This window comes from Eptatretus burgeri, chromosome 2, assembly GCF_056783735.1.
Source record: "Eptatretus burgeri isolate ZD-2024b chromosome 2, Ebu_testis_v1, whole genome shotgun sequence".
Lineage (NCBI taxonomy): Eukaryota > Metazoa > Chordata > Myxini > Myxiniformes > Myxinidae > Eptatretus > Eptatretus burgeri.
The window spans coordinates 91,771,350-91,783,311 of record NC_140962.1 but is presented as its reverse complement, the minus strand read 5'-3'; the positions used below and the strand labels follow the sequence as shown (position 1 = coordinate 91,783,311).

Here is an 11,962-nt window from a genome sequence, read left to right as displayed (position 1 = left end):
CCTTTGTCCCTGCCCACGATGAACAATCGAGCTATTGTGTCCACAGTGGACGGGACAAAGGGGAGTATAGAGAGATGGTGGAATGGAAAGTCCCTATTCTAACCGTGTCGGTATCTGTACGTATGAATGGTGTACCTCTGTTTTATCTCCTTCCTACTCGATCGCAGGGACATGTGGCACCTTGCGCTACGCGATGATTCGCCTGTGTTTGGCCGGTTGACGACCCCGTCTGGTTCAGTGGCCCGACAGCAGCAGCAAGATGATGGCAAGACTGTGAGTCACCCTCGTACCCATGAGCAGGCTGCAGCGAAGAAGAAAGAATGGAGAGAAGAGCGAAGCAGTTCAGCCACACCACCAAACGGCTCCGCGCTGCTCCTTTTATAATCCCCGGATGGAGGTTGGGGCGAGGACTGGATAGTGACGCGCTGTGACCCAAATCCCGCTCCCCTATTGGGCCACAGAGGCCTTCGCCCCACCCCGCCAGGCTCAGAGACTGGAAACTGCCTCAGAAGCTTGCCAACCTTGGCATGGCTCGGAGCTCCTCACTTAATATGGGGCCGCGCTACCTGAGCGCACACCCCAGCCCTGAACAGACACTGATGGCTATTTTGAGGGAGAATGTTAGCGGACATCTCCCGCTACCCATGTGCTCCTCCACGGAGCCGCAACGCACATTCGGGACCCGCACCAAGTCCCTGAATCGTCCTTCCCGCGTCCTCTCCTCGTCCCTTGAGGTTTTGACGTGGCTTGATGACTGTGTGAGGGCAGTTGTGATGATGATCGAGCAGGATGCTTACATTGGACGTTCCCGGTGAAATGTGGTGGGAATTGTGGTGTCTGTGGAGTAGTCAAGCACCACGCGGCGCCCAGGGTAATGGTCGGCACCGTGTGGCGCTCGAAGTAGAATTTCGAACTATCGTGAGGATGAGTGTGAATGGTCGTGAGAGTGTTTTTCCCCTGTGTGGGAGGCGGTGGCGGTGAAGAGGGTGAGGTTCGTGGAGTGAGATGAGGATTGAAGGGAGGTGTCGGTTGAGAAATGGCGCGCAAACTCACGAGGAAGGATGCCTTGTCGGCAGAGAAGCTGGGGATCCGAACACGTGGAATGTGCTCACAGCGTGAACCCATCAGAGATGCGATTGAGTGGTGTGTGTGCTTTGTATACCAGCGAGGTGGAAAGGGTTTAAGTGGAGTCAGAGTGAGGATCGAAGACATATATATATATATATATATATATATATATATATATATATATATATATATATATATATATATACATATATATATATATATATATATATACATATATATATATATATACATATATATATATATATATATACATATATATATATATATATATATATATATATATATATACATATATATATATATATATATATATATATATATATATATACATATATTAGACCTTCCTGCGAGTCCCACGCAACGAGGTTCATCCTATTTACCCACGAGACATGAGGGGAGGACTAACTATACGAATACTCATGAAATAACTGATAACTGCCTTGGGATCATTGTATGTTGAGTACCATTGCCTTAGAGGCATGTGGTTTTATAAAACCGCAACACCACCCCCCTCTCTTTTTCTAGACTCTACCCGAGTTGTTAAACATTCGTGTGGCATGTCGGGGTTGTTTCCCCAAGTACGATTTACTTACGGATCCCTGAGTGCGACATTTCCGACATCCTTATGCTACATTTGTGGAATTGAAACGAAACATAAACAGGTGGGTTATAACTCTGTACAATTCTAATATTTACATTGCCCATGGCCCAGGACCTGTGACTCAAGGAAGAAAACACAGTGATTGTAAATGTGAAAATCGTGGATGAGTGCAGCAGCAGGTGTTCACATCACCCGTTAGTAGGGTAAGAATACTGATTCTGGCTCACTTTTCCCCATGTAAATGAATGGGGGATTTTCAGCGATTTATATTTTTTTTCCCTAAAAATAAATCCCCTTTTTATCCCAAGGTATATTTATTTGTCTCCCCTTTTAACTTGGAGGTTGAACCTCATTGAATTGAACACCTGGGGGTTGAACAGCTCACTCATTGAACCTATAAAGATTTGTTCATTCTCAAATTCCTTCAATAGTTTAATTTTCTTTGCACAATAATCCCCATCTAAAATATTGACAAACAAAACATTTGAATCTTTATATTTTTTAAGATACCCCATTTGTGCCATTACGAAATGATAAACTTCTCTTAATGCTCTTGTTTGACCACCTCCTGAGCCACAGGTTATTTTTTGTTAAGCCCCGCCCACTTTTCTTTAAGCCCCGCCCAATTTTGTTAAGCCCCGCCCACTTTTCATAAGGTAATTTTTCTAAGCCACGCCCACTTTTCCTAAGCTCCGCCCACTTTTGCTAAGCTCCGCCCACTTTTCATAAGATATTTTTCTAAGCCACGCCCACTTTTCCTAAGCCCCGCCCACTTTTGCTAAGCTCCGCCCACTTTTCATAAGGTATTTTTCTAAGCCACGCCCACTTTTCCTAAGCTCCGCCTACTTTTGCTAAGCCCCGCCCACTCTTACATCATTTCCAGTTCATCTCTGACTCACAAAGAAATCACTAGAAAATTACAGGATGTTATGGTTTTGAAAAATTTCCCAATGAAGGCTTGCCTAGGCTTGCCCAGGGAATTTCCAAAGGAAACCACACCCACCAGTCTTTCTCTATAAAAGCTTCAAACCCAGGCTCCATTTTAAACATTTGTTCTTGCTGGCAATGGTGTTCTGTGTGCTTGTCTCAAACTCTCTGTCTTCTATGGAACTAAACCTTCAAGTTGATGAACTGGATTCAAACCTCTTATCTATTGAGGTAAGATTTTTTATTTTCCTATTTTCAAACTTTGATTGAAGCATACTCATTTAATAATTAAATAACTTAATTAATACATTATTATTTTCTCTCACAGGAAATTGTATCTGAAAATACTGCTTTTGCTACAACTTGGGGGGGAGTTGTTGGCTTGGTTGAAGACCTTGAGTGGGATGACTTTGGTGTTCCTTGGAACTCTCTGTCTTCTATGGAACTAAACCTTCAAGTTGATGAACTGGATTCAAACCTCTTATCTATTGAGGTAAGATTTTTTATTTTCCTATTTTCAAACTTTGATTGAAGCATACTCATTTAATAATTAAATAACTTAATTAATACATTATTATTTTCTCTCACAGGAAATTGTGTCTGAAATACGAAATGAAAATACTGCTTTTGCTACAACTTGGGGCGAAATTGTTGGCTTGGTTGAAGACCTTATGAGCGACCAAGACCCACAGAACGAGTTCGTCCTTGATGACCCAACCAAAGAGTTATACCTTGGAGACCAGCAAAATCCTGAAAAAGAGTTTTACAGCAATAGTACTCATTGTGAGTTATCAAGACAATACCCACTGAACAAGTTATACCTTGATGAGCCAGAATACAAGTTTTACCTTGGAGACTCACAAATTTTGAAAAAATCAGTAAATGAGTTCTGCCTTGATGGTTTAAATAACTACCTTGGAGACTCAGGAAAAGGGTTCTGCCAAGATGGTTCTAAATATGGGGCCTACCTTGGAGACTCACAAATTTTGAAAAAATCAGTAAATGAGTTCTGCCTTGATGGTTTAAATAACTACCTTGGAGACTCAGGAAAAGGGTTCTGCCAAGATGGTTCTAAATATGGGGCCTACCTTGGAGACTCACAAATTTTGAAAAAATCAGTAAATGAGTTCTGCCTTGATGGTTTAAATAACTACCTTGGAGACTCAGGAAAAGGGTTCTGCCAAGATGGTTCTAAATATGGGGCCTACCTTGGAGACTCACAAATTTTGAAAAAATCAGTAAATGAGTTCTGCCTTGATGGTTTAAATAACTACCTTGGAGACTCAGGAAAAGGGTTCTGCCAAGATGGTTCTAAATATGGGGCCTACCTTGGAGACTCACAAATTTTGAAAAAATCAGTAAATGAGTTATCCTTAAGAGACTTTGTAAGTTGGTTTTACTTTGAATACTTGAAATGTGGGTTCTGGATTGATAACTCACAATGTGATACATATCTTGGAAACTCAACGGGAATGTGGTTATACCTTGAAGACTTGGAAAGTTGGGTTTATGTTGGACACTTGAAACTTTTTTGGGGGCTTTTATTTATTTATTTATTTATTTATTATTATTATTATTTTATTTATTTATATTTTGGAGACTTTTGGAGTTGCTATCACTCTTTGGGATCTAAACCTATCGATGTAGTTCTTTGTCGGATGGTGCTTGATGGGAGCAAGATCAAGAAAGTTCTGGGAAGAAAGTGCAGGCTTACTCCCCCTTTCTACGTCATCAAACCTGAAAGCCTTAAAAGACAGAATTGGAAGAAGAAAAAAAACGTAAAAATATATATATATAGGTGGAAATCTCATTTTGAAAAAGACATTGTGTTGGGCGAGGATTGAGTTGGGGTTGAGATTTTGAATGTGAGGGTTGGGGTTGAGATTTTGAATGTGAGGGTTGGGACACACACACACATACACATCAACAAACAAAAGTTAAGCCTTGACTATTCAGTTGAGGATTCTGTGTTTGGGGTTCACAGATCTAAGAACGTCCCCCTTGACACACATTATATACTGTTATACACCTCGGACTTGGCCCTCGAGTGTCCACAACGGTGTATAGTAGGAGGGAGTGAAGCGCCAACCTATTGCTCCCATTGCACACACACACACAAACAAAAGTTAAGCCTTGACTATTCAGTTGAGGATTCTGTGTTTGGGGTTCACAGATCTAAGAACGTCCCCCTTGACACACATTATATACTGTAATACACCTCGGACTTGTCCCTCTAGTGTCCACAAAGGTGTATTATATGCTTAGTTTTGTCTTTTGTAATTCCTGTGAATAAAATGAACCTAAAATCTCTTCCCCTTCCAAATCATATATTTTATAAGTCCAAGGAACTGTATCTATTACATCAACAATTTTAAAAAGTTATTTCGTCCATCGTTCAGTAAAACCCTTTTCAAAATGAGATTTCCACCTATATATTCTTACGATATCACCAACTTTGAACTTAGGTTTTCTGACATTAATCTCTTTTTCATATTTTAATTTTGTAAATGTTTCTGATGGCTTCATATTCGTTGACGTGTGAATCGTGTCATTATACTTATCCACAATATCCTGAATAAAAGATAACCATTGTTGTGAACCGAGTTGTGTGAATTTTTTATATAGTCTCTCTTTTAAGGTACAATTAAAACGTTCAACAACAACTGCCTTCCCTTCATTAAAGGTACTGTATAATGTAATACTGTTATTTTTTAAAAAATTCATAAATGTCTTGTTATAAAACTCTCTACCCTCATCAGTCCACAATTTCTTAGGTTTTCTCTTACTTTTATTAAATATCTGTTGAAAAGCTAACACAAGAGTATTACCTGTTTTGTTTTTTAAAGGGACAACCCACGCATATCTACTCCTCAAATCAATAACGGTTAAAGCATACTTGTACCCCTTATCATTATTGAGTTCAATCAAATCAGCAGACCAGATATAATCAACTTCCTTGGAATAAACTTTCCTTCTCTGAAACTTTGTGAATATTGGTTTATGTAATTCATCAGCTAATTGCTCTTCAGTCTTAATGGCATCATTAGAGCCTATAAGTTTTTTGAATTTCCAAGTCCAAGTTTCAATTTAGCACTAATCATCTTCTTCACGATGAACCTATCAACTTTTTCTCTCAAGGTTGGATTTTGTATCAGAGACAAATTATATAACATTTCTCTATCGGCTTCATGCTTTTCTTCCAACGTTGTGGTATTCCCATAATCAATATCGTGTCTCATGCACACTTCATCAACTCTATTGATTGGTTTACTCCAGGATTTAGGATTGTCTGCCTCATCTAATCTTTTATCCAAGTTTGTGCCTGGACCACAGAAAGAATACCCTGGAAGATGTAATTCCCCTGGTATTCCAGTAGTTGTAAATTTACTTCCTGATAAAAACTTTTGTATATCTCCTCCGAGTTTGTGTTTGGAGATAAATTGATTTTTTTTTGAACCACACACCGAACATATACCTTTTTGTATAACCCTGTTATTTTTACTATTAATATATGAAATATTTTTAGTATTAGTTTTCTTTTTACATTTGAGACAATAACTCATTTATTTATGAGAAAAATTTCTGCAGAGTGCAAAAACCTTTTTAGTTTCCAACATGCACATTTGAATCTTAATTTTTAAAACATAAAGAATCCTTAGAAATGCCTTCACTCTCTCCTCCATTTATTTAAGAAAAAACTTGAATTAAAATACATGTCTTCTCGATGTCGATAGTCTTGTCGAAAGTATTGTAAATAGACTTTTTAATTCTTTGTATTCCTCCCTGGTGAGATAAGTTAATTTCTTTAATACCTCTATTCTTTTTTGAATCTCACTGGTTTCCATATTTTGATATTTATTCATTCTCTCTCTTTCCTCCCTCTCTCTCTTCTCTCTTTCCTCCTTCTCTCTCTCCTCCTCCTCCTTTTCCTCCTCTTCCCTCTCTTCTTCAACTCCTTCCTCATCCCTTACTATACTTGAATCGTTTACACCCCATAGAATATTATACATATATTCATCAGGATTTCTTGTTATTCCTGTATCCAAAATAATTTTTTTACAACAGGATACCAATAAAATTTCTTTTGAATTTCTAAAAGAGCCTTACCTTTTCTTAACCTTATAATTTTTTCATTATTTAACATTCTAATTAAATCTAAAGTTGTTGGTTTATCAACATCAGCATAATGCCAATCTTTTATTGAAAATACCTCATTCTTATGTTGTAGAACATATTTATTAAAATACCGAATACCCTTTTCTTGAAGGTATGCTTGAACACAGAAATGATAATTTTCTTGAAGCCTTCTTGCTGTCATTTATGTATTAGAAATATATGTTAGAATAATATTATGGCACGAAACACCTCCCCATCTTCCCATAGTTAAATCATTTTGTATTTCCTTACTTATTATATATAATCCTGTTTTTTCTGTTTTCATGAGATAAACAAGGGCAAAACCATTATTATATTTACCCTTATTAAATTCTTTTATTTGTTGTTTACTAATCGTGGCTCCACAAAACTCATTCTCGATACCAAGTGGATAATATTCTTCCTTACGAGACTGATTTAATTGTTCCAGGTCTTCGAGGTTAATTTTAAATGACCAATTATACCCTAAATCATTCATATCATACCCCCATTGTTCTATTCTCATACAAACGATACGCCCTTCTTTATAAAAATTTATTTTAATTCGAACTGTGAATTCTGTATGACCTGGAGATAATATCAACACTTCTGTATCTTTAGAATACACAGCCGTTTTATTTAAGTATATATATTGTGATAAATCGCTTAATCTCACCAAGTCATTCGCGTCAGTCGGGCTTGGATAATTTTTTAATTTATAAGCATTTTTCATGTTAATATTTTTGTTTATATTATATTTATGTCGTTCAGCCTGTGCCTTTGTGTAATAATTTGATAAATCAATATCCAGTTCTTGAGATACACCAAAGATAGAACCATCTTTACCAACATAAGTCATTTATATTAGATTAAAAATAATATCATAAAATTTTTTATTTTTGTTGAGTTGAAATAACACATATAGACATAATTGACCACAACACTTGGAATTTAATTCTTGGACTTGAAATGTTTGATAAACACCATTCTGTAAGAATTTTATGACTTCAACAGGTGGTGGAAGACCAAAACTATCAAAATAATATTTGTCTTGACTATTAAAAATACAAACCCAATGAGAACCGTTCCCATCATTATCTTCTAAGTTCATAATAATATTCTTTGTATGTTTCGACACATTTGTTAATTCATCTCTCATACAAATAACCACATTATGAATTTTTAATTTCTTACAATATTTGGCAAGTTGTAAATTTGATGTTGTATTCTTTCCAAATTCTTTCAACCACTCATCAATGCTCATTTATTTATTAGAAAGATATAATCCATTACCTCTTTTCGTTAATTTTACACCTGCTTGTGCTATAGAAGAAAGCATATCTCCAACTAACAATCTCGCTTTATCAGGCAGACCTTCAAGTTTTTCAGCAAAATCTACAATTACACCACTTCCACTAATTTGTTTCTCCAACTCTTTGTTATGTCTTTCCAATTCTTTTTGAGCCTGGAGTTGAGCCTTCCTTTCGTTGGCAGTTTTGACCGCTGTTGAAATACCACCCGTCAATGCTCCAACCGCACTTAAACCAGCAAATAAAGGAATTAGAAATGGGAGAAATCCTCCACTCGTCTCTCTTATTGAATATTTTTTCAACATTGGTTTTGTCATTTTAATTTTAAGTGAGCCAGTGTCATTCAAGATTTTAACCTGTTCTCTTGTGAGCAAAACATCAATTCTTACTGCTCCTTTTCTCTGAATTGTATTAACGTTAATCGTACAAGGCTTTTGATTTTGAACACAAGATGATAGTTTATGAAGATTGATTTGATTAACATATACCCCAGTTGGTACTTTGCCACTCATTTATTTAACAAAAAATTATGTGAGACTAATCATCACACCATTATCTGTATTAATCTGCAATTCTGTTTCTTCCAAAAGCAAACAATATGTATCAACTTCTTCACTCTCTCCTCTTTCAATGTATAGGGAAGTATCCACTCGATTAGACTTTATAGTTTCTTTTTGAGCGCTCAGGTCAAACGTATAGATTGTATACAAACTTTTAAATGCTGTCATATCCAAAATAGGTTCTTTATTTCCATTACTTTCACACACCTTTTGGTAAGACTTGTATGCTTCAGCAAAATCATTTTTTTCCCAATTAATTTCCAATCTATCTCGTGGATAAAATGTTCCATCTAGAGAAACGCGAAGTTGTTTCACCTTAGCATTATCACTCAATGCATTATTCTTATCAGTCGCAGTATCACCATCTGGCTTTTTAAAAATCATCCACAGATATCGTGGCTTTCCTTCCAGAACACCCAAATTCCACGTGTAAGTAGTTTGATTGAGTTTAACGTGTTGACATCTTCTTTTGAGGTATGATACACTGAGTGGTTTTTTTGAGTTAAGTCTTCGATTCAACATCTCTTCTGTTTTAAGATTAGGAGTATATTCACTGATATACCAACTCATCTCCTCAATTACAAATTTATTCTGATCACCAAAAGCATTACCAACACCAAAAAGCAATCTATTTTCATTATCATTCCTTTGTAGTTGAAATCTAATTTTAAGACCATACAGAACTTTATCATAATCACAAAATCCAAATATACCTTTAAGAGGAACTGCCACAGTAAAACTATTTTCTGCTTTTGTATCATCATTATACATTCCTTTCCTTTGAATATATCCAGGGTCTGTGTTTGTTCCCGTTGACATATCAGGAATAAAACCTTCGACAGACCCCTTTCCCATTCTATCACTGAATGTATAGAGTGTAAATTTCATCATTTCAGATACAGCAGAGACATAATCAACCGCTTCAACTTCTTGTGTTCCAATATACAATCGCACACTATCAAACATTTTCCAGAAGAAATCATTTACAAGTGTAGCGTTTGTGTTATTCCCAGCCTTAGTGAATTTAAATTTACACAACAAGAAACTTTCGGAGAGATTCAAATAGGTTTGTTGATTATTTATTTCAAAACTTTTTGTACCATTTGTATTCCAGTCTGTTCCAGTTATTGCATTTACCTTGAAGTAATCTTCTTTTTTAGTGGAGTTTGAGATAATAATAGTATCATCCAAATCATAGATACTATCAATACCCTCCATACTTGTATTTATTTAGGAAAAAGATGTTAAAACTTTTGAAACCCTGATCCAAGTATTTGAATTATTTTCTGTCGTTCTTGGGGGGACAACTGAGTTTTACCTTTCTTAATTTCTTTTTATTGCTTGTAATTTATGAGATTCTTTCTGAGCATCTTTTATACTCTTTACAGCACCTGCTACATTTCCCACAGCAGAAGCAGTTGAACCAATTAGGTCTTTATGTTTAAGAATAGTTGAACCAATACCCATGAGAGTATCAATTATCCCATCTCCTCTAAATTGATGTCCAACACCCCTTTGTCTCTTAGGTTTATAGTATCCTCTACCAAGATACATACCTTCACCCTTGTAGTACGGGGAAAGGAACATCCCATCCCCTGTAATTATTTTATATTTTCCCAACTCGTGCTTCCTCACAATAACCATCGTATTTATTTATTGAAAAACTTCACGTAGGTGAATTCTGATGGATATAACTTCTCCATTAAAAGAAATCACACGATTATCTTGGTCGGTTATCCTAAAATTTACTCTGTGTATGGTTTTTCCTGACACAGGTAGATAAACCAAATTTTTAGGCTCCATATTGAATTTATAACCAATTGGGGTTGAGTATGCGCTGAATGAAAATATTGTATTTGTTTTTAATCCATCATTATAAGCACCATCAATCAAATCACAGTGAATTAACACCGAATTTATTCCTGAGGATATTTGAATGACATTATCACTGTAAAACGTCCCATTAGTTTCAATCTTTTTGAGGAGAAACCTAATAACTCTCTAAATGAATTATCAATTGTGAAATCAACCTTGTAGTTATTTTTAACTTTAATCGTTGATTTTGAAGTATGTTTTTGAATGTTTATAACAATATTTTTTGGTTCATCACCCTGTTCTTTCATAAGACGAGCAATTTCGGAAGATATTTGAGAAATCTCGTATGCTCCGGGTGAGACTGTTATCGTTTTGTATCCACTTCCCGGATTATAACTAAACTTGTCATTTTTCTCGGTTATATTAAATAAGGTATTATAAGTCTCCATGGACAATAAAGATGCCTCATATTCTTTTGTTGTGTCAAGTTGTAGTGGGTATGGGAATGAAGATGTGTGGTCGCTTGTTGTGAAATTAAAACTCAGGATTGTGCTTCTCATCTTATTTAATATGAGTTAAAATGTCTTTATATTGAGATTTATTAATTATTTTCATGTTCATCAACTGGTCTAAAATGGCTGATGCTTCATTAAAACAATTGTTATTTCCAGCCTTCTTACTGCCGAACAACAATAACAGTCTATTAACTAATTGCGATGGGTCATTTGGAAGAAAACTAATACCTGAACCAAGGATACTTAAAGCCTGAATAATGTGTTTCTCCTTCTCATTCTTCCTACTTTTACCAGAAAGAATAACCTTATAATTTAGAGTGTTCAGCAAATCAATATATACTCTATCATCATTATTTTCCATATCCAATGGTTTATCAATATACTTTGATTCATCCCTCACAGTTGAACCTTGTCTTCCATCTTTTGTGAGAAGAAACATTAATCTCGGAGTTAGTTTAACAGGGGTTGAGCAGAACTTAAGAACCTTAATTCATCATTAAATATCAATACCTTTTCTTGAACAAGATGAAATATTGCTGGTTGTTCTGTTGGAATGAGTCCTGCTTTGGTTTTTGAATCCGCTGAATATTCATTGTTTTGAACAGCATTCACAATATAATCAGGGGGTTGATTAATCTCTTCCAGTTGTTGAAATAAACCTTCATCATCATATTCTAATTCTCCTAAATGCTCTAATTCTTCCTCCGTCATTTGACTGAAATCTTTTAACATTTGAAGCTTTCTAGGAGTATATTCTACTGTGGGAACTGTGGAAACATCTTTCATTTTTTCTTGGGAAGTTTTTAAAAGTGGTTTAAAAAATTTCTCTTGTTTTTTTTCAAATGCTTCTTCGCCCGTTAGTTTCTGTCTGCGTTTCTTCTTTATGTCTTCCTGTTGTTTTACAACTTTTGAAACCAACTCTTGATGTTCCTTAAATCTTCTTGCTCTTTCTTTTGTATCCATTTATTTATTGTAAAATATCATTTAATGAATTGTAAAGATCAACAGGGA

The 11,962-nt window shown here is 35.8% G+C and overlaps 1 long non-coding RNA gene across 1 annotated transcript; it reads left to right on the top strand.

The window, feature by feature from the left end:
* The first annotated feature begins 1,824 nt into the window (after positions 1-1,824).
* Positions 1,825-5,211, top strand: LOC147032561 (uncharacterized). The gene is made up of 2 exons (XR_015055233.1): positions 1,825-3,110; positions 3,208-5,211. It is a non-coding gene; the product is annotated as an uncharacterized LOC147032561 (long non-coding RNA).
* Positions 5,212-11,962: the final 6,751 nt, after the last annotated feature.